Here is a 27,347-nt window from a genome sequence, read left to right on the forward strand (position 1 = left end):
TCACGGAGGCAACCTGCAGACGGCATTATTACAGGAGGGGGCCGGTATTAAACCCTTGCTTCCCCAGGTGGTGGCCACCATATACCTATTGTCTTTACTTCACTCCCTGGTGATAGATGGGTTAAAACGACGATGTGGAGACCAGAATTTAGGAAGCGGAAAGCATTTAGAAGCTTTTAGGAATAAACAACTAACATCTGTGAGCAACTAAACTGTAGGGTTCCCCAATCTACGAGAAAAGCGACAGCAGGTTCATCTCCAGCGGAAGACGCTTTTATCCCACCTTGTGAGCCTGGGGGACACGAAAAAGGAACATCTGCTCCCATCTCACCTCCTGTGAGCCGGATGAGGGTGGGTGTGCAGGTGTCTGGATGGAAAGGTACCAGGGAAGACATATCCTCCGAAGACCAGAAGGAAAGGGATGGATCTCCCCGGGGTTCTTACTTTAAGGATCTTTCTATTCTATAGGAATCTCGAGATTTCCCACTGAGAAAAAGAAAATCTGCTACCTGATAAAGAATAGGTTCCCCAGTGGGAGACATTACTAATGAATACATCATAATATCTGCTAGAAGCCACCATGAAATATATGTCTTGTAGGGGGAAAGCTCAAGGTCTATGGCACTAATGGGAACAGACCAATATGGCGCATGTCCTGTCGCACCATTCAAGGTCTGTGGCACTAATGGATACAGACCAATATGGCGCATGCCCTGCCACAACCATTCAGGGTCTATGGCACTAATGGGAACAGACTAATATGGCGAATGCCCTACCGCACCATTCAAGGTCTGTGGCACTAATGGATACAGACCAATATGGCGCATGCCATGCCGCACCATTCAAGCTCTATGGCACTAATGGGAACAGAACAATATGGAGCATGTCCTGCGGCACCATTCAAGGTCTGTGGCACTAATGATACAGACAAATATGGCGCATGCCATGCCGCCCCATTCAAGGTCTATGGCACTAATGGGAACAGACCAATATGGCACATGTCCTGACGCACCATTCAAGGCCTGTGGCACTAATGGATACAGACCAATATGGCGCATGCCATGCCGCATCATTCAGGGTCTATGGCATTAATGGGAACAGACCAATATGTCGCATGTCCTGCTGCACCATTCAAGGTCTATGGCACTAATGGATACAGAACAATATGGCGCATGCCCTGGCACACCATTCAAGGTCTATGGCACTAAAGTGAACAGACCAACATGGCGCATGTCCTGCTGTGCCATTCAAGGTCTATGGCACTAAAGTGAACAGACCAACATGGCGCATGTCCTGCCGCACCATTCAAGGTCTATGGCGCTAATGGGAATAGACCAATATGGCGCATGCCCTGCCGCACCATTCAAGGACTATGGCACTAATGGGATCAGACCAATATGGTGCGTGCCCTGCCGCACGATTAAAGGTCTATGACACTAATGGGAACAGACCAATATGGCGCACGACCTGCCGCACAATTCAACATCTATGACACTAAGGGGATGAGACCAATATGGGGCATGCCCTGCCACACCATTCAAGGTCTTTGGCACTAAAGTGAACAGACCAACATGGCGCATGTCCTGCTGCACCATTCATGGTCTATGGCACTAATGGGAACAGACCAATATAGCACATGCCCTGCCGCACCATTCAAGGTCTATGGCGCTAATGGGAACAGACCAATATGGCGCATGCCCTGTGCCACTATTCCAGGTCTATGGCACTAATGGGATCAGACTAATATGGCGCATGCCCTGCCACACCATTCAAGGTAAATGACACTAATGGGATCAGACCAATATGGCACATGTCCTGCCACACCATTCAAGGTCTATGGCACTAATGGGAACAGACCAATATGGCACATGCCCTGCCACACCATACAAGGTTTATGACACTATTGAGAACAGACCAATATGGTGCATGCCCTGCCACACCATTCAATGTTTATGACACTAATGAGAACAGACCAATATGGCGCATGCCGTGCCGCACCATACATGGTCTATGGCACTAATGGGAACAGACCAATATGGCACATGCTTTGCCACACCATTCAATATGGCACTTCAATATGGCACTACAAGTAACAGACCAATATGGCGCATGCCCTGCCGCACGATTCTAGGTCTATGGCACTAATAGGAACATATCAATATGGCGCATGCCCTGCCGCACCATTCAAGGTCTATGGCACTAAAGAGAACAGACCAATATGGTGCGTGCCCTGCCGCACGATTAAAGGTCTATGGCACTAATGGGAACAGACCAATATGGCGCATGCCCTGTGTCACCATTCAAGGTCTATGGGATTAATGGGAACAGACTAATATTGTGCAAGCCCCGTGGCACCATTCAAGGTCTAGGGCACTAATGAATAGAGACCAATATGGCACATGCCCTGCCACACCATTGAAGCTCTATGGCACTAATGCATACAGACCAATATGGCGCATGCCCTGCCGCACAATTCTAGGTCTGTGGCACTAATGGGAACAGACCAATATGGCACATGCCCTGCCGCACCATTCAAGGTCTATGGTACTAATGAGAACAGACCAATATGGCGCATGCCGTGCCGCACCATACATGGTCTATGGCACTAATGGGAACAGACCAATATGGCACATGCTTTGCCACACCATTCAATATGGCACTTCAATATGGCACTACAAGTAACAGACCAATATGGCGCATGCCCTGCCGCACGATTCTAGGTCTATGGCACTAATAGGAACATATCAATATGGCGCATGCCCTGCCACACCATTCAAGGTCTATGGCACTAATGGGAACAGACCAATATGGTGCATGCCCTGCCGCACCATTCAAGGTCTATGGCACTAAAGAGAACAGACCAATATGGTGCGTGCCCTGCCGCACGATTAAAGGTCTATGGCACTAATGGGAACAGACCAATTTGGCGCATGCCCTGTGTCACCATTCAAGGTCTATGGGATTAATGGGAACAGACTAATATTGTGCAAGCCCCGTGGCACCATTCAAGGTCTAGGGCACTAATGAATAGAGACCAATATGGCACATGCCCTGCCACACCATTGAAGCTCTATGGCACTAATGCATACAGACCAATATGGCGCATGCCCTGCCGCACAATTCTAGGTCTGTGGCACTAATGGGAACAGACCAATATGGCACATGCCCTGCCGCACCATTCAAGGTCTATGGCACTAATGGGTACGTGATGGAAATGGCCAAGCACAGTCAGCCACAACTCCATTATCACTGCGCCATGCCCCTTTATTGCAGATGGAGGATTGGGGGAAACCTAGCAGCCTGTTTTCCTCCAAAATCCCATTTGTTATTCATCCAGTGGAAAAAAGAAGAGAAATTCTTCAGATTGAAATATCCCTTTAAAGGTTCATAGTCAGATCGAGTTTTATGCTAGAACATTAATAAGTGATTGGTGGGGACCAATACTAATTATCTAGCTTTAGCTTGTCAGTTTATCCTTTGTTATCCATTTTCTTGGGACTGAACTGTTTTAAAGGGATTCTATCAGCAGTACCTATTTAGCTATGTAATTAGAAAGCAGCATGATGTAGGGGCTGAGAGCCTCATTCCAGGGATGTGTCACTATAGACTGTTTCTGTTCTAATATAATCAGTGTCTTATCAGCATGAAATTATCACTAAAGGTCTAGGTATCTCAAGCCTCCTGGTCCTGCTGCTCTGTGTAACCCCACCCCCACCACTGATTGGCTGCTTTCTGCCAGTGTACACAGAAGGCAGCCAATCAGGGGTGTGGGTAGGGATATACACAGCTCAACATTTGAGCACCGATAGATCTGCAGCAGAGAAAATCCCTGAAAATTGCCCACAGGAAAAATTGCCCACAGGAAAATTGCCCACAGGAAAAATGCCCACAGGAAAATTGCCCACATGGAAAATTGTCCACATGGAAGATTGCCCACGCGGAAAATTGCCCACATGGAAGATTGCCCACACGGAAAATTGCCCACATGGAAGACTGCCCACGCAGAAAATTGCCCACATGGAAGACTGCCCACGCAGAAAATTGCTAATTGCAGCATCACAAAGTTTAAGATCTATGATTTTTGAGTTGCAAGGTGAGAATGTTCACATGATATGTGATCAACTTGTGATTTACAGTTGATCTAGTGCAAAACTGCAAACATGAAGATCTGTGTTTGTAGCAGTCTGTCATTATCAGCAATAGATATAGTCTGCTCTCATCTCTCACTGATTCTGCCTTACTCCTCCCACCAGCCCAAAACAGCAGCACAAGCAGAACCAGAAGTAGTGTGATCCAGAGGAGCTATCACTGCTATCAGTACTCACAAAAGTATCACTGTATCATCTGTGGAGTTACATGGGACTGCAGGTCAAATCTAATACATTATCGTCTCAGTGGAAGCCCACCAAAAGCAGGGAGCTGCTGTCGAAGATAGTTGTTACTGGAAGCCCACAAAGCACAGCAGAAAGGTGAAATTCTTCCACTTGTACCACCTTGTGTACTTGCTGAGAATGTATGTTTTTGCAATGGTGTAACTGGAGTCCGATGGGCCCAAGTGCAAAATCTGGACCTGCCCCCCCCCCCACACACACACACGTTGGTCAGATGTATGGGCCCCTGTAGTGTTCTAAGTTCTATAAAGGCTTATGAATTGCCCCTTTCATTATGTAGTGAAATGTACCCCATCCTGGTATATATGCCCATCATCCTGGTGAATATGTCCGCATCCTGGCATACAGTATTTGTCCCAATGCTGGTATATGTGGTCCAAATAGTCTCCATCCTGGTATATATGCCTACTTCCTGATATATACAGTATGTCCCTATCCTGGTTTACATGTTCCCCAATCCTAGTGTATGTGTCCCCGTTCTGTCCCTAATGCATAATTAAAAACAAAATCATTCTACTCACCTTTCCTCTGCTCCCACGTGTCTTTTGTATCCACCACACAGCCCGGCAGCTGACATCAGATTGTGCGCCGTTGTCATGCGCCGCTCCCTGTGGCTGCACCTCCGACGTCAGTTCACAGCCACTGCATGTGTCGCAGTGCAGCATGTATTGCAGTGCAGGGACCCGACGGGTCTCTGCAACACCATGCATGTCATCTGGATCTGCGTCTTCAGTGAGGACTGAGATCCAGCAGAAGCAGGCATCTGTACCCCCGTGCCTGCTCGTAGCCTTCATTGCTGCGACCACAGGCATTGCACCTCTGTGTTTTTTTCTGTTGATGAACCAATAGTCTTACCAATGTGTGTTCCCCTCACCCTGTGTTGTCTGAGTGGTGTTCTACCCATGGGGATCGAGTGCGGGCGTTCAGTGGGATGAGCCCTGGTTTTTGCGGGCTCTCGAAAGACAGCCAGGTCAGCAGACAAGAGCCCCCACTGACCCATGTGTCTCCATAGTGATGTCACTGACCAACACAGGAGCCGGAAGTGTCAGAGCAGTGCCGCTCTCCCATTGATTTCAGTGGCAGTGAATCTGGTGCCTGCATTTCCTTCCCTATCCACTTATGACTACCAAGAGTAAGAGTGAACAGATCCTACATAGTTATGTATCATACACATATACTGCAGGTGTAGGCAGGCATAGGATGAAAGAAAATGCAGAATGGATTTGATTAAGGGTTTCTAGGCCCATTCACACCACACTGAGAGTGGAATTATTTTTAGCACAGTGGACTGACAGCAGGGCCGGACTGGGACTAAAATTCAGCCCTGGCATTTGAAGTTACACAGGCCCACTAGTCACATGGTGACTATATAATATCTTTGTACACTTGTAGTTTACAAGAAGTGAGAGGAGATTAACACGACTATATAACATGTAGTCATAGCTGTGTCCAGTATTTCAGCTCAGTCCTATTTATTGCTTTTAGGTACAGTACTCCTCCCAAATCTCTGTCCCCTTTTGTATGCATGATTACAGAATTCCTGGCAGAACTGCTCTCTATTGGGCAACCAGACCCCCTGATCATAGCCGCCCCTATCATACCTCCCATCTTTTGAAGAAGAGAAAGACGGACAAAGACTGCGGCGCGCGCAGCGCGCCGCTGCAAATTTTGGCCACGCCCAGCCATACCCATTTCACAACTAGTCACACCCATGTCCACACCTAATCGCACCCATTCAGCACTGCTGATCACACTGACTGGTACTGAGGGCACAGTGGCTGGCATTATGGGCACACTGACTGGCACTAAGGAAGAGAGAAAACAGAGAGAGAGAGAAAAAAGAAAACAGAGAGAGCGAGAAAGAAGAAAGAACAGAGAGAAAGAAAGGGGAAAGAACAGTGAGAGACAAAGAAAGAACAGTGAGAGACCAGAGAAAGAACAGAGAGAGAAAGAAAGAAGTAAAGAAAAGAAAGAAAGAACAGAGAGAGAAAAAAGAAAGATTAGAGAGAGAAAGAAAGAACAGAAAGAGAAAGAAAATGAGGGAAAGACAGAACAGAGAATGAAAGAACAGAGAAAGAAAGAAAAAGAGAGAAAGAAATAAAGAAAGATTCTACAAAGATACTATAGCAGCCCGGCTCCCATTGTAGTGCCCACCTGAGCCTCCCGGTGCAGGACATATCATGATCCGCTCACATGGTCGGCATCCCCGATTCCAAGGCGATCCTGCTGTCTGCGCTGTCGGAGGAGGACACGGTGATGGATCTGAAGCATTCCTAGTTCCGTCACAATCGCCTCAAGAAATTATCTCATTTCCGGTCAGCTTCTAGCACATCACTTCAGGTGGAACGTCATGTGTGTGTTTTAAAATGCTCCTCGGGGCTCCGCCGTGTACTCCTGTGTCCGTGGGAAAAGCCTGCTTTGTATGCTTTGTACACACTTGGCTCCACTCCGTACATCTCGTACACATATGGCTCCACTCCATACACACACGGCTCCACTCCGTCCACCTCGTACACGCGTGGCTCCTCTCCGTACACCTCGTACACACGCGGCTCCGCTCCATACACCTCGTACACGCGTGGCTCCTCTCCGTACACCTCGTACACACAGGGCTCCGCTCCGTACACCTCGTACACACTGCTCCGCTCCGTACACCTCGTACACGCGCGGCTCCGCTCCGTACACCTCGTACACGCGCGGCTCTGCTCCGTACACCTCGTACACGCGCGGCTCCGCTCCGTACACCTCGTACACGCGCGGCTCCGCTCCGTACACCTCGTACACACGGCTCCGCTCCATACACCTCGTACACACTACTCCGCTCCGTACATCTTGTACACACACGGCTCCGCTCCGTACACCTCGTACACACGGCTCCGCTCCATACACCTCGTACACACTGCTCCGCTCCGTACACCTCGTACACGCGTGGCTCCTCTCCGTACACCTCGTACACACGGCTCCGCTCCGTACACCTCATACACACACAGCTCTGCTACATCCACACTGTAAATCCTGACCCCACACATACCTCATCCAGCACCATGACAACAGCAAAGCAGAGTCTTACAGACGGTAGAGGCAAGGCTGAGCGCACAGGACCTGTGATGAGGTCACAGGAGGGGCGGAGTCAGGGGGTGACATGATCGGGGGTCTGGACAAAGGCTCCTGATCATGTGACCCCCCTGACTCCTCCCCTCCTGTGACTTCATCACAGGTCCTGCGAACAGAGCGAGCAGGCAAGCGAGTGCGACGCTGTGAGTGGCTGCGGGGGCGGGGAGTCTCATGCTAAGGCGAGGATGGGGTGCGTGGGGGGGCGTCGCGGCTTATCTCCCTGCAGTGCGGGAGGAACTTGAAACTATCACCGCCGTGCTGCAGAGGGCCGGCGGCAGGAGCAACAGTGGCCGCAGCAGCTGGCAAGCGGCCAGATGATCGGTCGCTGCCGCCCGCGGCCCACGTGACAGTGGCCCAGCGGGAAAATGCCCGGTTGGTTATATTGCCAATCCGGGCCTGACTGACAGCTCGTAAGAACAGAATCTGTACTCTGGGACTAGGTATGAGTGAACCGAACCTGTAGAACCCGGAGAAGTAAACTGGGCCCAGAGACCTGTGGTGAAATCCATTCTGCATTTTCTTTGCTGCCTGTGTTGTGCTGTATTGTATTTCAACGGAGCCCATGGAAGTCACCGGGCTTTCCTTGTTGACATTATTTCACATGTTCCTTCCAGCGCTTCCCCACCCCCATTGTTTCCAATTGGCAATCCTGTCATTCCTTTTGGTACAACCCCAGTGACAATGGCTTTCCTGCTGTGCCAGCCAATTGGGTCTTGGTTAGTTAAAGCATCTACTTTAATAGATCTATCCCCATATTTTTTAATTTCTTTTCAATAAAAGTGTATTTTGATTTCATCTAAAGTATTCTAGCCAGAGTAACAACAAAGTTATGATTTACTTGGGGTTTGAATATTTTGCATTTCATACTATCAACGCAGTGGTGACTTGGAGATGCCGACTGCATCGCTCTTCAAAGTGCCATTCAGTTCTCAAAACAAAAGATGACAACGTAGTTCAAGAACCAAAAAGCAGAAGCAAATGTGCTTCTGTGCTGCACAGCATCTCACCTATACCTGTATACTATCCCCCTGTCCTGCAGAGCATCTCACCTATACCTGTATACTATCCCCCTGTCCTACAGAGCATCTCACCTATACCTGTATACTATCCCCCTGTCCTGAAGAGCATCTCACCTAAACCTGTATACTATCCCCCTGTCCTGCAGAGCATCTCACCTATACCTGTATACTATCCCCCTGTTCTGCAGAGCATCTCACCTATACCTGTATACTATCCCCCTGTCCTACAGATCATCTCACCTATACCTGTATACTATCCCCCTGTCCTGAAGAGCATCTCACCTATACCTGTATACTATCCCCCTGTCCTATAGATCATCTCACCTATACCTGTATACTATCCCCCTGTCCTGCAGAGCATCTCACCTATACCTGTATACTATCCTCCTGTCCTACAGATCATCTCACCTATACCTGTATACTATCCCCCTGTCCTGCAGAGCATCTCACCTAGAATTCTATATTATTCTACTGACCTACAGAGCATCTCACCTATACCTGTATACTATCCCCCTGTCCTGCAGAGCATCTCACCTATACCTGTATACTATCCCCCTATCCTGCAGAGCATCTCACCTATACCTGTAAACTATCCCCCTGTCCTACAGAGCATCTCACCTATACCTGTATGCTATCCCCCTGTCCTGCAGAGCATCTCAACTATACCTGTATACTATCCCCCTGTCCTGCAGAGCATCTCACCTATACCTGTATACTATCCCCCTGTCCAGCAGAGCATCTCACCTATACCTGTATACTATCCCCCTGTCCTACAGATCATCTCACCTATACCTGTATACTATCCCCCTGTCCTACAGAGCATCTCACCTATACCTGTATGTTATCCCCCTGTCCTGCAGAGCATCTCACCTATACCTGTATACTATCCCCCTGTCCAGCAGAGCATCTCACCTATACCTGTATACTATCCCCGTCCTACAGATCATCTCACCTATACCTGTATACTATCCCCCTGTCCTACAGAGCATCTCACCTATACCTGTATACTATCTCCCTGTCCTACAGATCATCTCACCTATACGTGTATACTATCCCCCTGTCCTACAGATCATCTCACCTATACCTGTATACTATCCCCCTGTCCTACAGAGCATCTCACCTATACCTGTATGCTATCCCCCTGTCCTGCAGAGCATCTCACCTATACCTGTATACTATCCCCCTGTCCAGCAGAGCATCTCACCTATACCTGTATACTATCCCTCTGTCCAGCAGAGCATCTCACCTATACCTGTATACTATCCCCCTGTCCTACAGATCATCTCACCTATACCTGTATACTATCCCCCTGTCCTACAGATCATCTCACCTATACCTGTATACTATCCCCCTGTCCTACAGATCATCTCACCTATACCTGTATACTATCCCCCTGTCCTGCAGAGCATCTCACCTATACCTGTATACTATCCCCCTGTCCTGCAGAGCATCTCACCTATACCTGTATACTATCCCCCTGTCCTGCAGAGCATCTCACCTATACCTGTATACTATCCCCCTGTCCTACAGATCATCTCACCTATACCTGTATACTATCCCCCTGTCCTACAGATCATCTCACCTATACCTGTATACTATCCCCCTGTCCTACAGATCATCTCACCTATACCTGTATACTATCCCCCTGTCCTGCAGAGCATCTCACCTATACCTGTATACTATCCCCCTGTCCTGCAGAGCATCTCACCTATACCTGTATAGTATCCCCCTGTCCTGAAGAGCATCTCACCTATACCTGTATACTATCCCCCTATCCTGCAGAGCATCTCACCTATACCTGTATACTATCCCCCTGTCCTGCAGATCATCTCACCTATACCTGTATACTATCCCCCTGTCCTGCAGAGCATCTCACCTATACCTGTATATTATCCCCCTGTCCTGCAGAGCATCTCACCTATACCTGTATACTATCCCCCTGTCCAGCAGAGCATCTCACCTATACCTGTATACTATCCCCGTCCTACAGATCATCTCACCTATACCTGTATACTATCCCCCTGTCCTACAGAGCATCTCACCTATACCTGTATACTATCCCCCGTCCTACAGATCATCTCACCTAGACGTGTATACTATCCCCCTGTCCTACAGATCATCTCACCTATACCTGTATACTATCCCCCTGTCCTACAGAGCATCTCACCTATACCTGTATGCTATCCCCCTGTCCTGCAGAGCATCTCACCTATACCTGTATACTATCCCCCTGTCCAGCAGAGCATCTCACCTATACCTGTATACTATCCCCCTGTCCAGCAGAGCATCTCACCTATACCTGTATACTATCCCCCTGTCCTACAGATCATCTCACCTATACCTGTATACTATCCTCCTGTCCTACAGATCATCTCACCTATACCTGTATATTATCCCCCTGTCCTGCAGAGCATCTCACCTATACCTGTATACTATCCCCCTGTCCTGCAGAGCATCTCACCTATACCTGTATACTATCCCCCTGTCCTGCAGAGCATCTCACCTATACCTGTATACTATCCCCCTGTCCTACAGATCATCTCACCTATACCTGTATACTATCCCCCTGTCCTACAGATCATCTCACCTATACCTGTATACTATCCCCCTGTCCTACAGATCATCTCACCTATACCTGTATACTATCCCCCTGTCCTGCAGAGCATCTCACCTATACCTGTATACTATCCCCCTGTCCTGCAGAGCATCTCACCTATACCTGTATAGTATCCCCCTGTCCTGAAGAGCATCTCACCTATACCTGTATACTATCCCCCTATCCTGCAGAGCATCTCACCTATACCTGTATACTATCCCCCTGTCCTGCAGATCATCTCACCTATACCTGTATACTATCCCCCTGTCCTGCAGAGCATCTCACCTATACCTGTATACTATCCCCCTGTCCTGCAGAGCATCTCACCTATACCTGTATACTATCCCCCTGTCCTACAGATCATCTCACCCATACCTGTATACTATCCCCCTGTCCTGCAGAGCATCTCACCTAGAATTCTACATTATTATCCTACCCTGCAGAGCATCTCACCTAGAATTCTACATTATTCTCCTACCCTGCAGAGCATCTCACCGATACCTGTATACTATCCCCCTGTCCTGCAGAGCATCTCACCTATACCTGTATACTATCCCCCTGTCCTGCAGAGCATCTCACTTATACCTGTATACTATCCCCCTGTGCTACAGATCATCTCACCTATACCTGTATACTATCCCCCTGTCCTGCAGAGAATTTAATCTATAATTCTATACTTTTCTCTGTCCTGCAGAGCATCTCACCTAGAATTCTATATTATTCTCCTGTCCTGCAGAGCATCTCACCTATACCTGTATATTATCCCCCTGTCCTGCAGAGCATCTCACCTATACCTGTATACTATCCCCCTGTCCAGCAGAGCATCTCACCTATACCTGTATACTATCCCCGTCCTACAGATCATCTCACCTATACCTGTATACTATCCCCCTGTCCTACAGAGCATCTCACCTATACCTGTATACTATCCCCCTGTCCTACAGATCATCTCACCTATACCTGTATACTATCCCCCTGTCCTACAGATCATCTCACCTATACCTGTATACTATCCCCCTGTCCTACAGAGCATCTCACCTATACCTGTATGCTATCCCCCTGTCCTGCAGAGCATCTCACCTATACCTGTATACTATCCCCCTGTCCAGCAGAGCATCTCACCTATACCTGTATACTATCCCCCTATCCTGCAGAGCATCTCACCTATACCTGTATACTATCCCCCTGTCCTACAGATCATCTCACCTATACCTGTATACTATCCCCCTGTCCTACAGATCATCTCACCTATACCTGTATACTATCCCCCTGTCCTGCAGAGCATCTCACCTATACCTGTATACTATCCCCCTGTCCTGCAGCGCATCTCACCTATACCTGTATACTATCCCCCTGTCCTGCAGAGCATCTCACCTATACCTGTATACTATCCCCCTGTCCTACAGATCATCTCACCTATACCTGTATACTATCCCCTGTCCTACAGATCATCTCACCTATACCTGTATACTATCCCCCTGTCCTACAGATCATCTCACCTATACCTGTATACTATCCCCCTGTCCTGCAGAGCATCTCACCTATACCTGTATACTATCCCCCTGTCCTGCAGAGCATCTCACCTATACCTGTATAGTATCCCCCTGTCCTGAAGAGCATCTCACCTATACCTGTATACTATGCCCCTATCCTGCAGAGCATCTCACCTTTACCTGTATACTATCCCCCTGTCCTGGAGATCATCTCACCTATACCTGTATACTATCCCCCTGTCCTGCAGAGCATCTCACCTATACCTGTATACTATCCCCCTGTCCTGCAGAGCATCTCACCTATACCTGTATACTATCCCCCTGTCCTACAGATCATCTCACCCATACCTGTATACTATCCCCCTGTCTTGCAAAGAATTTAATCTATAATTCTATACTATTCTCTGTCCTGCAGAGCATCTCACCTAGAATTCTACATTATTCTCCTGTCCTGCAGAGCATCTCACCGATACCTGTATACTATCCCCCAGTCCTGCAGAGCATCTCACCTATACCTGTATACTATCCCCCTGTCCTGCAGAGCATCTCACCTATACCTGTATACTATCCCACTGTCCTGCAGAGCATCTCACCTATACCTGTATACTATCCCCCTGTGCTACAGATCATCTCACCTATACCTGTATACTATCCCCCTGTCCTGCAGAGAATTTAATCTATAATTCTATACTTTTCTCTGTCCTGCAGAGCATCTCACCTAGAATTCTATATTATTCTCCTGTCCTGCAGAGCATCTCACCTATACCTGTATACTATCCCCCTGTCCTGCAGAGCATCTCACCTATACTTGTATACTATCCCCGTCCTGCAGAGCATCTCACCTATACCTGTATACTATCCCCCTGTCCTGCAGAGCATTTAATCTATAATTCTATACTATTCTGTGTCCTGCAGAGCATCTCACCTAGAATTCTATATTATTCTCCTGCCCTGCAGAGCATCTCACATATGCCTGTATACTATCCCCCTGTCCTGCAGAGCATTTAACCTATAGATCTATGCTACTCTCTGTCTTGCAGAGCATCTCACCTATAATTCGCTAATGTTTTCCTGTGGGTATTCATGTCTGTGGGCAATTTTCTGTGGGCATTTTTCACATATCATGTGAACATCCTCACCTTGCACCTCAAATATCATAGATCTGAAACTTTGTGATGATGCAATTGGCAATTATCCGTGTGGGCAATTATCCGTGTGGGCAATTTTCCGTGTGGGCAATTTTCCGTGTGGGCAATTTTCCGTGTGGGCAATTTTCTGTGTGGGCAGTTTTCCGTGTGGGCATTTTTCCTGTGGGCATTTTTCCTGTGGGCATTTTTCTGGTCACCCAGAGAAAACTGTGATTGTATCAAAACTGCTGCACTCAGTAAACTAAGCAATACATCTCTGTAAGCAGAGGCTCTGCACCAACATCATGCTGCTGTCGGATTACAGAACATATGCCTTTTAAATTGCAGTACCCAAGAAAGGACGTTTACCTGGGTAGAGTGGTTTTAGCACACATGGAATACAGTTAGGCTGGGTTCACACGTACCGGAACTCTTGCAGAAATTACCGCGAGAATTCCAGAATTCCATTCCGCGGGAAAATCGCATTTTAAATTCCAGCGATTTTCCCGCGGAAAAACTAGCATTTTGCAAGCGTAATTAGCTTGCAGAATAGCTAGCGTTTTCCAAGCAATCTGGAGCATCGCTTGGAGAACTGATTGACAGGTTGATCACACTCGTCAAACATAGTGTTTGACGAGTGTGACCAACTTTTTACTATTGAGGCCACCTATGCGGCTTCAATAGTAATAGATAGCATGTAAAAAATAATTATTATAAATATATTGTTATTCTCACCTTCCGACGTCCCGCGCAGCCTTCCCGCCTCTCTCCACGCTCCCGGTCCCAGTAATCCTTTGCGCGAATTACCGCGATGACGTCCATTCTCGCGGGATCGCGACATCTCGCGATCATTTGCGATGACGTCGCGCGAATGACAGTGAGACTTCGTGATCCCGCGAGAACGGACGTCATCGCTCACAAAGGCTGACTGGGAACGGGAGCGTGGAGAGAGGCGGGAAGGCTGCACGGGATGTCGGAAGGTGAGAATAACAATATTTTTTATTTAAAATTCTATTTTTTACAGGGATATGGTACCCACAGCCTGGAGGACAGTCTCCTCTCCTCCGTGGGTACCATCCGCAAATGTTCTGCTTACTTTTCGCATGGTGGGCACAGCCACATGCGGAAATTAAGCAGAACAATGCATTCCTATGGGTGCGGGATCGCCGCGAAATTAATGAGCATGCTGCGTTTTTTAACGCGAAGCGATTCCGCCGCGGTAAAAACCACAGCATTAGCACAGCATTGCGGAATCCCATAGGAATGCATGGGATGCTTATTTTTCGCGGCAAAATCGCGCGTTTAAAACCGCCGCGGAAACGCGAAAAAACTGCAACGTGTGAACTCAGCCTTACAATAAACTCAGAGTTATCTCACAGAGTGCTGGCTTTCCTCTTTACTGGAATTTATATATTTAGTGCTTAATAATATTATAGTCCTGGAAACCCCACTTAAAGGAACATTTCAGGTAATTATAATGCAGAACATGCGGGGCGGAGCATGATACTTATTTGGACGCAATTAAGAAAAAAAAAAAATATATATATATATTTTTTTTTTTTTTTTGGAAAAAAAGTCAGTTGTAAAATATGCCTCGGCTCTGCACCGCTGGGGTAGTGAATGTGCCGTCATTTCGAAAGTTTCCAGCTGTGATGTATATTATGTTGTGACAGATTTCTCGAAGGAGACAAATGTGGTCATAAATCTATCACTGCTGAGGTCAATCAATTAGATCAGACTTAACATTATCTGAAATGAAGCCGCTCTTGATAAATGTGGGGCCAGAGACTGCGGGAGTAACGCCAGGAGGGCTCCATGCATGGCAGGACGTCTTCTTACCATTGGACACATATTTCCATAATTTTCAGGTTTTTCCATTTCCACAAATAATCGCTCAACAGGTTTACTGACTTAATAATTGCTGTAGGTCTGACCAGTGGGGCCAAAGAACAGGGTACGGAAATGCTTCCTGTATAATGGGGCCGCGCATGCACATCACTACTTCATCCATTGGGAATCTGCTATGTCCAACAGTGTCATTGTGCACACGCACGGCCACCGCTCCACTTCAACAGATGATTTCAAAGCAAAGATCTCGGAATCAGTGGAAGTTCTAGAATGAGTACCTATCACCTATCCTTTGGAATTTGGAAATGACCCATCACCAAATACCTGCTCATGCTGAGCTTGCAAGTTCATCAATAGAAAACAATAACTGCAATGCAGGTTTGAATAATTTTGCACAATAAGGCACATTGTTTATACTACCCCATAAAATATTACTCTTACCTCTGGGAACCCCATCAATCCTGAGAATGAAGGGCGCCGCAGCCATTGGCTGAACAGTAGAACTCCAGCAAAACTCTACTGACATGAATATGGTGGGCTGCAGTTCTCAGGATCGGTGGGCATTCCAGAGGTCAGATTCCTGGCCACCGATCCCTACTCTACTGACCTGAATTTGGTGGGATGCAGTTCTCCGCTTCAGTGAGCATCCTAGAGGTCAGATTCATACCGATCACTACTCTACCGACATGAATATGTTGGGCAGCAGTTCTCCGGATGAGTGAGTTTCCCAGAGGTCAGATCCCCACCGATAACTACTCTACTGACCTGACGCGAATATGGTGGGATGCAGTTCTCAGGATTGGTGGGCATCCCAGAGGTCACATCCCCACCAATCACTACTCTACTGACCTGAATATGGTGGGCTGCAGTTCTCAGGATTGGTGGGCATCTCAGAGGTCAGATCCCCACCAATCACTACTCTACTGATAAGAATGTGGAGGGCTGCAGTTCTTAAGATCGGTGGGCATCCCAGAGGTCAGATCCCCACCAATCACTACTCTATTGAAAAGAATATGGAGGGCTGCTGTTCTTAAGATCGTGGGCATCTGTGTCGCCCCTGAGGGTTCAGTCACCACAGAGATACTGCACCTCCTCCTGAGGTGTGGTACCCCACTATCCAGGTAAGGTGGAGATACCTGACCACACTCCAACATTCACATCCCACATGCACACCAGCAGTGTAGCAGAGCAACCTTTGTGGCTCCCTGCTTGGAACACGAAGAGTGCTGGGAGGTGGGTGGAGCTTAGACTGCACAAGAGAGTGGGAGAATGTTAGGAAAAGGTCAGTCTGTGAGAGAAGATCCCCTGAGAGGGATGGAGTGAAGGAAGTATTGCAGCAGACTCCTGTCACCTGGAGCTGCTGGCACAGCAAAGAGCCATAGAAAGCCTGATTCTTCAGAAGGAAGATAGTTTAGTACGGAACGTAAGGAGAAGAGAACTAAGGACTAGGGTCAGAGCAGAACTGTTCCTCAAGTTTAAAGCACATGGCCGGGGTCCGGTCCCCGAGGTTGTATGGATACTGATGTTCCTGCAGCAGAAACCGGAGGAATAGAAGTTGTCACCACTATTCCCATCTAAGACTTGGGGGCACAACAGCAACGTGGGTGAGCCGGGACATGATAGCAAGAAGTCCCCGAAGCCGGCTACAGCTGTCTGCCGTACAAGTAGAGTTCTAAGCAACATCAAGAAGGAGAAACTTGAGTTTAATGCGCAACTACAAGTACTTCAGATTAGGCGCTAGTGTGGAGACGTTCAGAGAAGGCACATGTTGGAGGAGTGCTGGAAAGGTGTACTTTACCTTGCCTGGGAGTTGGCATCGAAGCGGGCATCTGTGTGCACCAGACTGTGAGTAAAGCCTTGGAACTACATGCCCTTGTGTCCTCCACTTATTCTTGCGCCTTACACCCGGCTCTGCTACATCTACTTCTTTACACCATCTCCCCACGTGCCAGCCTCATCTACTCTGCTCTGGGACTACAGCTCCACCTGTGGGGACCTTCAACATCATTGCTGCACCACACCATCTGTCCCAGAGAAGCAACCCTGCAGCGCTGGTCACTCTGACCAGAAACCACAGGTGGCATCACGAATCACTGCATAAACTTTATCCCCATCACTCTACCCCTTTTACATTGACCGCCTGAGGCCATGGACCGGGTCACTGCCACAGTGACATCTCCCATTGAAGTCAACGGGCCCGGCACCGAGTACCCCACAGCCTCTGGGGGTGAGTCACATCCCAAAGGTCATAATGATCACAAAGTCATGTCTTACCCGAGCAATATGTCAGTCACTACATAATATGGAAATAGCCCTATAAATAATTCAGGAATAGACTTCCAGAACTGCAGAACTTCAGGGACATTAACACCGGCAGAGCTGTAGGACGCAGGGAAGGCGCACACATACTGTACATATATGCAAAGTGACGAGTGATTTTAATACTGGAGGAATCTCATCCAGCAGATTACGGCTCCATCAAGACAGTTCATATTAAACACTAATGCGGCAGCGCGTCTCTCGGAGCTCAAACAGGATTTGTTCTGTGGCTTTAAAGAGTTTATGATTGAAGTGAGCCGGTGACGTCCTGCCTAAATTATTGATTCATTTCTTACTGTAATCCGGGGAATAAAAGCCGGTTCACATCATATTTAGAGGAGCGCAGAAGGATTTGGCATTCTTGTTTTGATCAATGTCAGAGTAGCAAGAAGGAATACAACTACTCTCAGCATTGCCTGCGGATTAGGAACAACATCTCATGTTCTGTTCTGTTCTTCTGCTTTTAACGAAAATATTTTGTATACAATCCAAATACAATGTACAGTCCTCTCCAACATGTTTTATACTCCAAAGCTGCACTCACTGCTGCAGTCACTGTGTACATACTGTACATTACTGATCCTGAGTTACATCCTGTATTATACTCCAGAGCTGCACTCACTATTCTGCTGGTGCAGTCACTGTGTACATACATTACTGGTCCTGAGTTACCTCCTGTATTATACTCCAGAGCTGCACTCACTATTTTGCTGGTGCAGTCACTGTGTACATACATTACATTACTGATCCTGAGTTACATCATGTATTATACTCCAGAGCTGCACTCACTATTCTGCTGGTGCAGTCACCATGTACATACATTACATTACTGATCCTGAGTTACCTCCTGTATTATACTCCAGAGCTGCACTCACTATTTTGCTGGTGCAGTCACTGTGTACATACATTACATTACTGATCCTGAGTTACATCCTCTATCATACTCCAGAGCTGCACTCACTATTCTGCTGGTGCAATCACTGTGTACATACATTACATTACTGATCCTGTACTGATCCTGAGTTACCTCCTGTATTATATCCCAGAGCTGTACTCACTATTTCACTGGTGCAGTCACTGTGTACATACATTGCATTAAATATCCTGTAATAAAGGGAATCTGTCACCAAGTTTTGCCTCCTATTTTGTGAGCAGCATGATGTAGGAGCAGATACCCTGATTCCAGCGATGTGTCACTTACTGGGCTGTTTGCTGCAGTTTTGATAAAATATCTGCTTTATCTGCTGACAGTTTTCTGAATTCTGATCTCTGTGTTATCCAGCCCCCACCACTGATTGGCCACTTTCTGCCTATGCACAGCATACACACAAGCTGTCAATCAGTGATGGGGCATGCTTGAACTACGTGTCAGCAGGTTTACTCGTCCTCTAGTGATAATTTCCTGCTGATCACGTGATTATAAACTATAGCAAGCAGCCCAGTAAGTAACATAGCTGGAATCAGGGTCTCTGCCCCTACTTTCTGCTGCACTTAGATTAGGTGGCAAAAATCTGATGATAGATTCCCTTTAATGTTGATTTATTTTCTGCATTCATTTTAAGAGCTGCACTCGCCTACCTTGTGCCAATGAAAATACTGGCTGTTATAATAATAATAATCTTTATATAGCGCTAACATATTCCGCAGCGCTTTACAGTTTGCACACATCATCATCACTGTCCCCGATGGGGCTCACAATCTAAATTCCCTATTAGTATGTCTTTAGAATGTGGGAGGAAACCGGAGTACCCGGAGGAAACCCACGCAAACACGGGGAGAACATACAAACTCCTTGCAGATGTTGTCCTTGGTGTGATTAGAACCCAGGACCCCAGCGCTGCAAGGCTGCAGTGCTAACCACTGAGCCACCGTGCCGCCCATTATACATTATATACTCACTGCAACACCAATCAAATCATGACTGCAAAGACTGACAGCAAGCAGAGTGTCACATCCTCCTTGGGTGATCTGGGGTTAGAAGATCAATGTGTATTGTAAATCACAGATCTTCCATTTAGCCTGTGTGTGTCATGATCCATGCGGGATCAGGACAGATAAAAGCACAGGTAACCTTTTTTTTTCTCAAGCTGTGCTTAGAGATGTTTTTGCCCCCGGTGGCCATTTGGATTATTGCACTGTGGTGTCGTTCGTTCTAAGTTTGCCTCCGGTGGTGGTGAGCGTCATTGCACTCTGTTTCTTTAGTTAAGTACACATTTATAATGCAGGTGTGATTGCTGGCTCTGCTATAAAAGAGTCACAGGTGTTACAATCAGCGTTGGTGATTGTATTCATTTCAACTATCCTTGGTGGAGGAAGGAGCTGGAGACCGTTCCTTGCAGCACTGCCTTAGCCCTGGTGTGGAAGGAGTCATAGGGGATTTCCTTGTAGCTCTGACAGAGCTTGGTGGCAGCGTTTCAGGAGCAGAGCTGCATTCTGGTGGTGGACTCTGTTGCCAGGAGCAAGTGCAACGGAGTAAAGCTAAGTGGTGTTCCCCTGTTTGTGTTTTTCCTTCGTGTGTATTAGTACAGCGGTGGGGCCAGTGCCTGCGCCACCCAGCTCCCTAGTAGGGTGTGCTAGGGCGACAGGTATCCTGAGCGGCGCCCGGTGCGGAACCGGCATAGGGAACGTTAGGAGCGTTAGGGACACTGACTCAGGGGAATGCAGGAGGTCTCCACGTCCCCTTTCCCTATAGCAGGGCCCACCGTTGTAACTGTTTTCCCTCCCCCTTGCCTTGTTTTAGTTACCGGCCTGCGGGTCGTGTCACACAGGACAGTTACACGTGCCGTGTCTTGTTGTTTTAGTTACCGGCCTGCGGGTCGTGTCACACAGGACGGGTCCACGTGACAGTGTGTTTGTGTCCCATATTATATAGATTTGGTTTCCTTTGGTGCTGAAGAGGTTAATGACCCTTTCGATGCTCGTCAGAAACTTGCAGCTCCATTTTCAGCTGCTTCTGATCTGGTCATTACCTCTCCCTATTAAACCTGGCCAGACCCTCTCTGCCTTGCCAATGAAAACTTTGCTTCCTAGCTCCTTGGAGATACTGTGGTGAATAGGAGTTCACTGTTGCTACTGAAGATTGTTGCATGCTGTTTTTGGGTGTATGCTTTCCTCATTGTCGTATTCCCACTTAGTTAGTACAATCCTACCCTTCCCTATATACCTCTCTACCTTTGTTGAGTGTTTTTGTATGTTTGCTGTGATCTGTTATCCCTGTTTTGTCTTTGTTTCTGGATTACCTTACATTTCTGTACCATAAGGTGGGGGAGGGGACAGATCAGGGTTTAACAGGAGCATAGTAAGGTGAGAGACTCAGGCTTCTCTACCTTCAAGAGTACCCCCCTGTGACAGAGATAGTTAAGGACTAAGTTCCATGGACAGTATGAGGCCCCCCTTCCTTACCAAAAACTGTCACAGCATGACAAACAGGGAGTCAGTGCCGTGACATGTTTATATGTAGTTGGTTACAAAGCACTTGTTGGAATAGATCAATAGATATTAACAATTCATATATCAGGAGGTAATATGCACGGCCATCCATAATTCATGAGCCGCACAGCTACTCACCGAAGAAATGGTTCAGCCTCACTTTGTGGCTTTTTACATCATCCATTTAGAAGCCACTCATCCTCTCTTGATGTGTCTGGTTGCATCAAAGTCAAAAATGTGTCTATTCAGTGCTGCCCCAGATATCTGCTGCCATTAGGTGTCTCTGGGGTACAGCTATAAGGGTGCAAAGATAGAAACCGCTTTTGGATCCTGGTGCTCCCCAAGGATTCTGCGACATAATAAATAATTTTGGGGGTGCTCTTCAGAAGTTACATCATTCCTGAAAAACATTTAGTCCATTGTTAGGAGCCTTAATCCAATATGGTCCAAACACAGTGATTTTCTTTGTGAAGACACTTGGAAAGCTGGGCGATATCCCTATAGAGGGTTTAATGGAGGTGCAGCTTTTCCAGTAACAGTGGTAATTAAAAGCAGACTAATTTTTCAACGAGGTGACAAAGGAGGAAAAAACTTGTTATCTAAAACATTGAGGAAAAGTTTATGAAGGGTGAACATGTCAGCAGAACCTGCACCAGCAGAACTTAAAGGGGGCAAGTTCACAGTGATGATCATCTGATCTTCCACCAGATGTCCAATAGCTCTGGTTTACTCCTTTTGTTTTTGCACCTGTTTGCTTGTCCAATTATCATTCTGACCACAGCCAATTTTCTGGCTAGTCTTCTGATCTATGACTTTGTCTCTTGTCTGCCCTCTTGGTTCTGACACAGCAAACTGACCATTCCTGCCAGCCTGCTTCTCTGGCCAGCAGCTACTCTGAGGACACAATCCAGGGTGGTTCTTGTGTAATTCCATATTCCTGTCCAGGGGTTAAAGGGTGAAGATCAAGGCTCCCCCAGAACCTGATAGCGTATCCAGCACAAATCCTGTCCACTGAAACCCTAGTTCAAGATGACAGTCAACCACAGGCAGAGCCTCAATACAGAACCAAAGCAAGCTTTGGCTTTTCCAGATCTAAAAGTCTGGTTTTCCAACTTCAAACTGGATTTTCTCTTTAAAAGAAGCAAAAAAAATCTTTACTATCCATCCACCAGAATTTTTTTTTCTTTTTTGGGGAAATTTGATAATATGACAAGCCGGTAGGCGCTCTGCACGCTGAATATTTCATCTCTTACCAACCTGCTCCTAGTAATCGGCTAGTTAACTTTGAACATCTGCTGCTCATTTTCTCTAATGAGGCAGGCAAAATGGCTGCTCCAATTCATATTCATAATGGGAAATTTTCCAAGGATGCGTCCCCTCTGTACATGGAAGATCCCGGCAGAATACAGAAGATAATGTCCTTGTTCTTTTCCACTTTTAATGCAATTCTTGTTCAAGTACCCTTAAAATGTGTCTTTGCATATTGGCGGCGGTCATTTTTTCTTGCATCTGATTTATATATACCCATTACTGTTGGATCTATGTATAAATATACAACTTGAGTTTATTTTAAAAGTACCCCTTCTTCCAAATGCACCCGACTGAAGAACTTATTGGTCTCTTGCCACCCATCAGTTGACAGAATAGATTATTTTTTCGTCAATACCATATGGAGACCTCACAAGACCCAGCTGCCTCTGGAAACACATTGGCCACTTTGCTAGCATAAACAGCCAAGAATCCAAATTATCCACCATTCTTCAAAGACCCTTCAAAAATCAGCATTTCATCACTTCCATCAGTGATGGCCTGAATAGTTCCCCAACGGCATTGAGCAGTAGACAACATCCCCCAAGGACAAGTTTTTCTAATGGATCTCATACGAGAGAAATGACATCCAATGAGGACTGGAATTGGGATATAAGAAGATTCCTGCATTGATCCTTGAGGTCCCTTCCAACTCTAGCATTCTATGATGTTAGGATTCTAAGAATAGGGATGAGCAGACCCGTGGACTTTCGAGTTCTGGTGCCCTACCCAAACTTTTTTTTTCCAAAGTTCGTTTCGGGCACCAGAACTTTATCTGAACTTCGACTAGAACCCAAGCCCAATTGAAAAAAATGAGGACCCATGCATTTCAGCTGGGAAAATGTTCTCTTCCTTTCTCCTGGAACGATGAACAGTTAGTGTCCGGTTCTAAACACTCCAGTTCAGATAGTGGTAATAATGGTGCAACAAAAGAAGATTTTAAATCCACCTCCCCTTTTTCTGCACTCCTTCCGACCGGGTTAATATTCAGCATCGGTTCTAAACATTGAACACTTTCGGGAGTAGTCTGTGTTCGGCATTTTGCACCAGACATGAACTGTCCGGTATGAACCCCAAACTTTTAAGTTTGGGTTCGCTCATCTCTAAAAAGAGACCAAAATAACGCCTATCAAGAAAAACATGACCTGTTGGGTTTCTTGAGGAACATGGTCCCATAAGGAATCTACATCTTCGCATCCCTTTTTTGGAAGCTGATGGATCTCCAACACAACGAGGTCCTCCTTAACAAAGTTCATGGTGATGTTGAGTACCATACCCTCCACTCTTGACCCTCAACCAGACTGAGAGACATGGGTGACATCACTAACAATCAAAGAACAGAACAGGTGCCGGGATTTTTAATGTTATCCCTCCCAAAGGTAGAACCTTGACCCCCATGAATCAATATATTATTTTTAACGAGTGTAAGTCAACCCCATATGGTGAAATCACAAGTCCTACTCCTGACCAACAACCAATCGGATTAAGTAAGGACTACAAATTAATATTGCCGCCACGTGAGCATGGTGACATCACTATACTGAAAGAAGAAGACGCGTCTCAAGCACCAACACTAATGAGGGGGTTAGGGGGTCCATCTATGGTGCCGTGAACATTTCCCAATGAGGTAGCTTTCTCCGAGATAGTTCAGTTTGCCGCTGCTCACCTTACAAGGATCACTAGTTATAGATTCCTTGGGCTGAGCCAAGGTTTTAAGAGGATTACACTGAACCTGTCATCTCCGAAGAAATCCACACAGGAGTCTTTAAAAAAAAAATCAAATAAGGATTTGTCTTCTTGGCTGTGTCTTCCAAAACTGAACTTCTTTGCAGTCATCTGGGATATACAGGACCCATGTAGCGAGATCACAGGCAACGGGAATCAGGATTTACTGTGTCCATACACCTCTAACAGCTGAGGGTTTGCTACAGTGGTATTCTGTCTGTGAATCCACATCAAATATTTCTTATCTGTCTTGTCTGCAACAATGTATCAGTGCAAGCAAAATGTATCAACCTGCAGTCAAAGATGGAATTTCTACTCTCTGCTCTTTGCAGTCCTATTTTTTAAAGTGATCAGTCGGAAGCTACCCTACCGAAAGGGGAGAAGAAAAAAGAAATCATGTGCAAGTATTCATAAAAGGTGGATCAGATGGAATATCTTGTGATCGCAGGTAAGTTAATGAGGAATACCCCTTTAACTTAAATTCTTAACCCCTTATTGACATATGACATACTGGTCGCTGACTTTGATTCAGGCTCAGGAAACGAGCTTGCATCTTTCCCAGCAGATGATGGGTTAATAGAGAACCTACAATACGAGAACCCGTCAATCAGTTCATTAATGCTATTGACCTTGTAATGAGGGGTGTATAAGAAAATCGCAAGGTCCCTTCATAATCATGGGAAAAAAACCCAGAATGCATATATGCAGAAGTAATGTTAACCCCTGAGAGATCCCATGCTGCCCAGCAATCCCAACTGGAGTAGTTTGGACGCACCAAAGAAAATTATTCTTGGGGCCCACCATGTATAAGGGGTCCTCACAGCAGAGTCTGTCCTTATTTTTATCTCCCAGCTTGTCAAACTGATAATTGGAGACTAAGCATTCATAGGAATGATTGTTCCCAACTATCGACCAGCCCAAAAATCCAGTAATCACCAGCAAACCAGAAAAATTGTCATTTATTGGGTGCAATGATCTTTAAGCTCGCTTTAAAATCTTCATTTTCAGCAGCATATCATTTTGTGTGATCAGTTAGTTAACTGCTGTAATGCAGTGCTGGCCCGGGCCCACCGGAGGATCTTCTGCTCCTCTGGTGGGCCAGTCCAAAGCTTGTGGCATTAACGCACACCATGAGGCCCACCAAAGGATCCTCCAGTCTTTAGGTCAGCCAATCCAATGCTGGTGGCATTAACTCAGACCATGAGGCCCACCGGAGGATCCTCCAGTCTTCTGGGGGGTTGGTCCAATGGTGATGGCATTAACTCAGACCATGAGGCCCACGGGAGGATTCTCCAATCACGTGGTAGGCCAGTCCAATATTGATCTCATCATGTAGTAACGTTATATCTCAGCCCTATCGTGCAGGGGTCTCCACCTTTTGGAGATGTCTAACTCTCAGTATTCCTATTGTAGCATGCGGGGGGTTATTGTCCAACATGGGCCGAATAACCCTTATATTATGTGGCACCCAAGATTTTTCTTTTTTTTCCTTATCCTCTGTCCTAAACTCTCCAGCACTTGTGATTTGAATACTCTTGATTCCTACGTCCTGTACACAAGTTTTCCGCCTCCTTCAGAAGATACTCAGTGATGTCTTCGGTTTCACCCCCTGCCCTATAATATCTCCATAAAAGCCCAGTGCCTGAAGAATGTGCTTTAAAATAGGGCAGAAGTAAATATTTCTCAGCAGCATATGGCGGCGAACAGGTATTCCAGGTCAATAGCACGTAAACAGGAGAACGCGGTGGCGGCGATGGACTGCATTAGCATACATTAGAGGAGAGGCAGCGGTAGACAGCCATTATGGATTCCCTTTAATGGGCCCGCCGGTGTGTGTCAGGGTGGTCTCCGGGCTCCCTTATCTACCTCTCCTCTATGAAGATAGCGCTATTGAAGAGTTTACCGCTGTGTTCTCAATGATTTGCTTCCTATTATCTCCGCTTATTGTCAGAGATTCCTTTTCGGCGAGCTCGCTGAATCGCAGGGAACGTATTATGTTATTAGGATTAATCTCGATGCGCCGAGGATCATGTGCAAACCTAGATGCAGAAATGATGTGCATTTAACTGCGCCGCACCGGCGGCTGGGTCATTAAGTGGCCGCGTCCGGCACCATTAAACACTTGGACATTATGGATTTTCTCTATTCAGTAATAAACCTGGATCCTGCGCATCTAACCTCTGATGAACGAGAGCCCGAGTCCGCCATATTCAATAAAAAAAATTACCTTCTACTGTTTTCTAAGAAAAAAAAATCTTTACACAAATCACTAAAACTTATGTATCTTATTTTTATTCATATAGACAGGTATCCTGAAATACTCTGTGCTTTAGGGACCACCATTCCTTACGGGCTCAGTGCATGACCTCTCCCCCATTTGTCTCCATCTGCCAAGTCTAATCATCAATTTGCCCAGTCCTTAGTGGAGCCAAGAGGTTATTGCCACTCTTCTGAAATACTCTGTGCTGCTGGGGACCACCATTCCTTACAGGCTCAGTGTATGACCCCTCCCACTTGTTTCCATCTGCCAAGTGAAATCATGAATTTACCCAGTCCCTATTGGAAACGAGAGGTTATTGTACTATTCTGAAATACTCTGTGCTGCTAGGGCCACCATTCCTTATGGGCTCAGTGTATGACTTCCCCCTACTGCTCTCTATTTGACAAGTCTAATCATGACTTTGGCCAGTCCCTATTGAAGCTGTAAGTTTTTTGCTACTATTCTGAAATATTCTGTGCTGCTGGAGACCATCATTACTTACGTGCTCAGTGTATCACCTCCCCCCTCTTGTCTCCATTTTATTATGAATTTGCCCAGTCCCTAGTGGGAAACAAGAGGTTAATGCCATTCTCCTGAAATACTCTGTGCTGTTGTGGAGGATGGGAGGGGTTATATAACCTTCAGTCTCCACTTCTAAAATGTAGCTTTGACCTTATTATCACCACCACAAATAGAAAAGTCACAGCCCCTTCACAAA

General features: G+C 46.6%; 1 protein-coding gene and 1 long non-coding RNA gene across 3 annotated transcripts in view; both read right to left on the minus strand.

Annotated features, from left to right (window-relative positions):
* IGLON5 (IgLON family member 5) overlaps nt 1-27,347 on the minus strand; it is a 554,166-nt gene that overhangs the window by 328,946 nt on the left and 197,873 nt on the right.
* Nucleotides 1,435-14,483, minus strand: LOC141085312 (uncharacterized). 2 transcript variants are annotated; one of them, XR_012231269.1, is made up of 2 exons: nt 12,578-14,483; nt 1,435-12,494 (listed from the first exon to the last, which is right to left on the minus strand). It is a non-coding gene; the product is annotated as an uncharacterized lncRNA (long non-coding RNA). The 2 variants fall into 2 exon arrangements; XR_012231268.1 differs by having other exon boundaries at nt 1,435-12,536.

Source organism: Dendrobates tinctorius, unplaced genomic scaffold (genome assembly GCF_039654945.1).
Source record: "Dendrobates tinctorius isolate UK_male_01 unplaced genomic scaffold, ASM3965494v1 ptg000028l, whole genome shotgun sequence".
Classification (NCBI taxonomy): domain Eukaryota; kingdom Metazoa; phylum Chordata; class Amphibia; order Anura; family Dendrobatidae; genus Dendrobates; species Dendrobates tinctorius.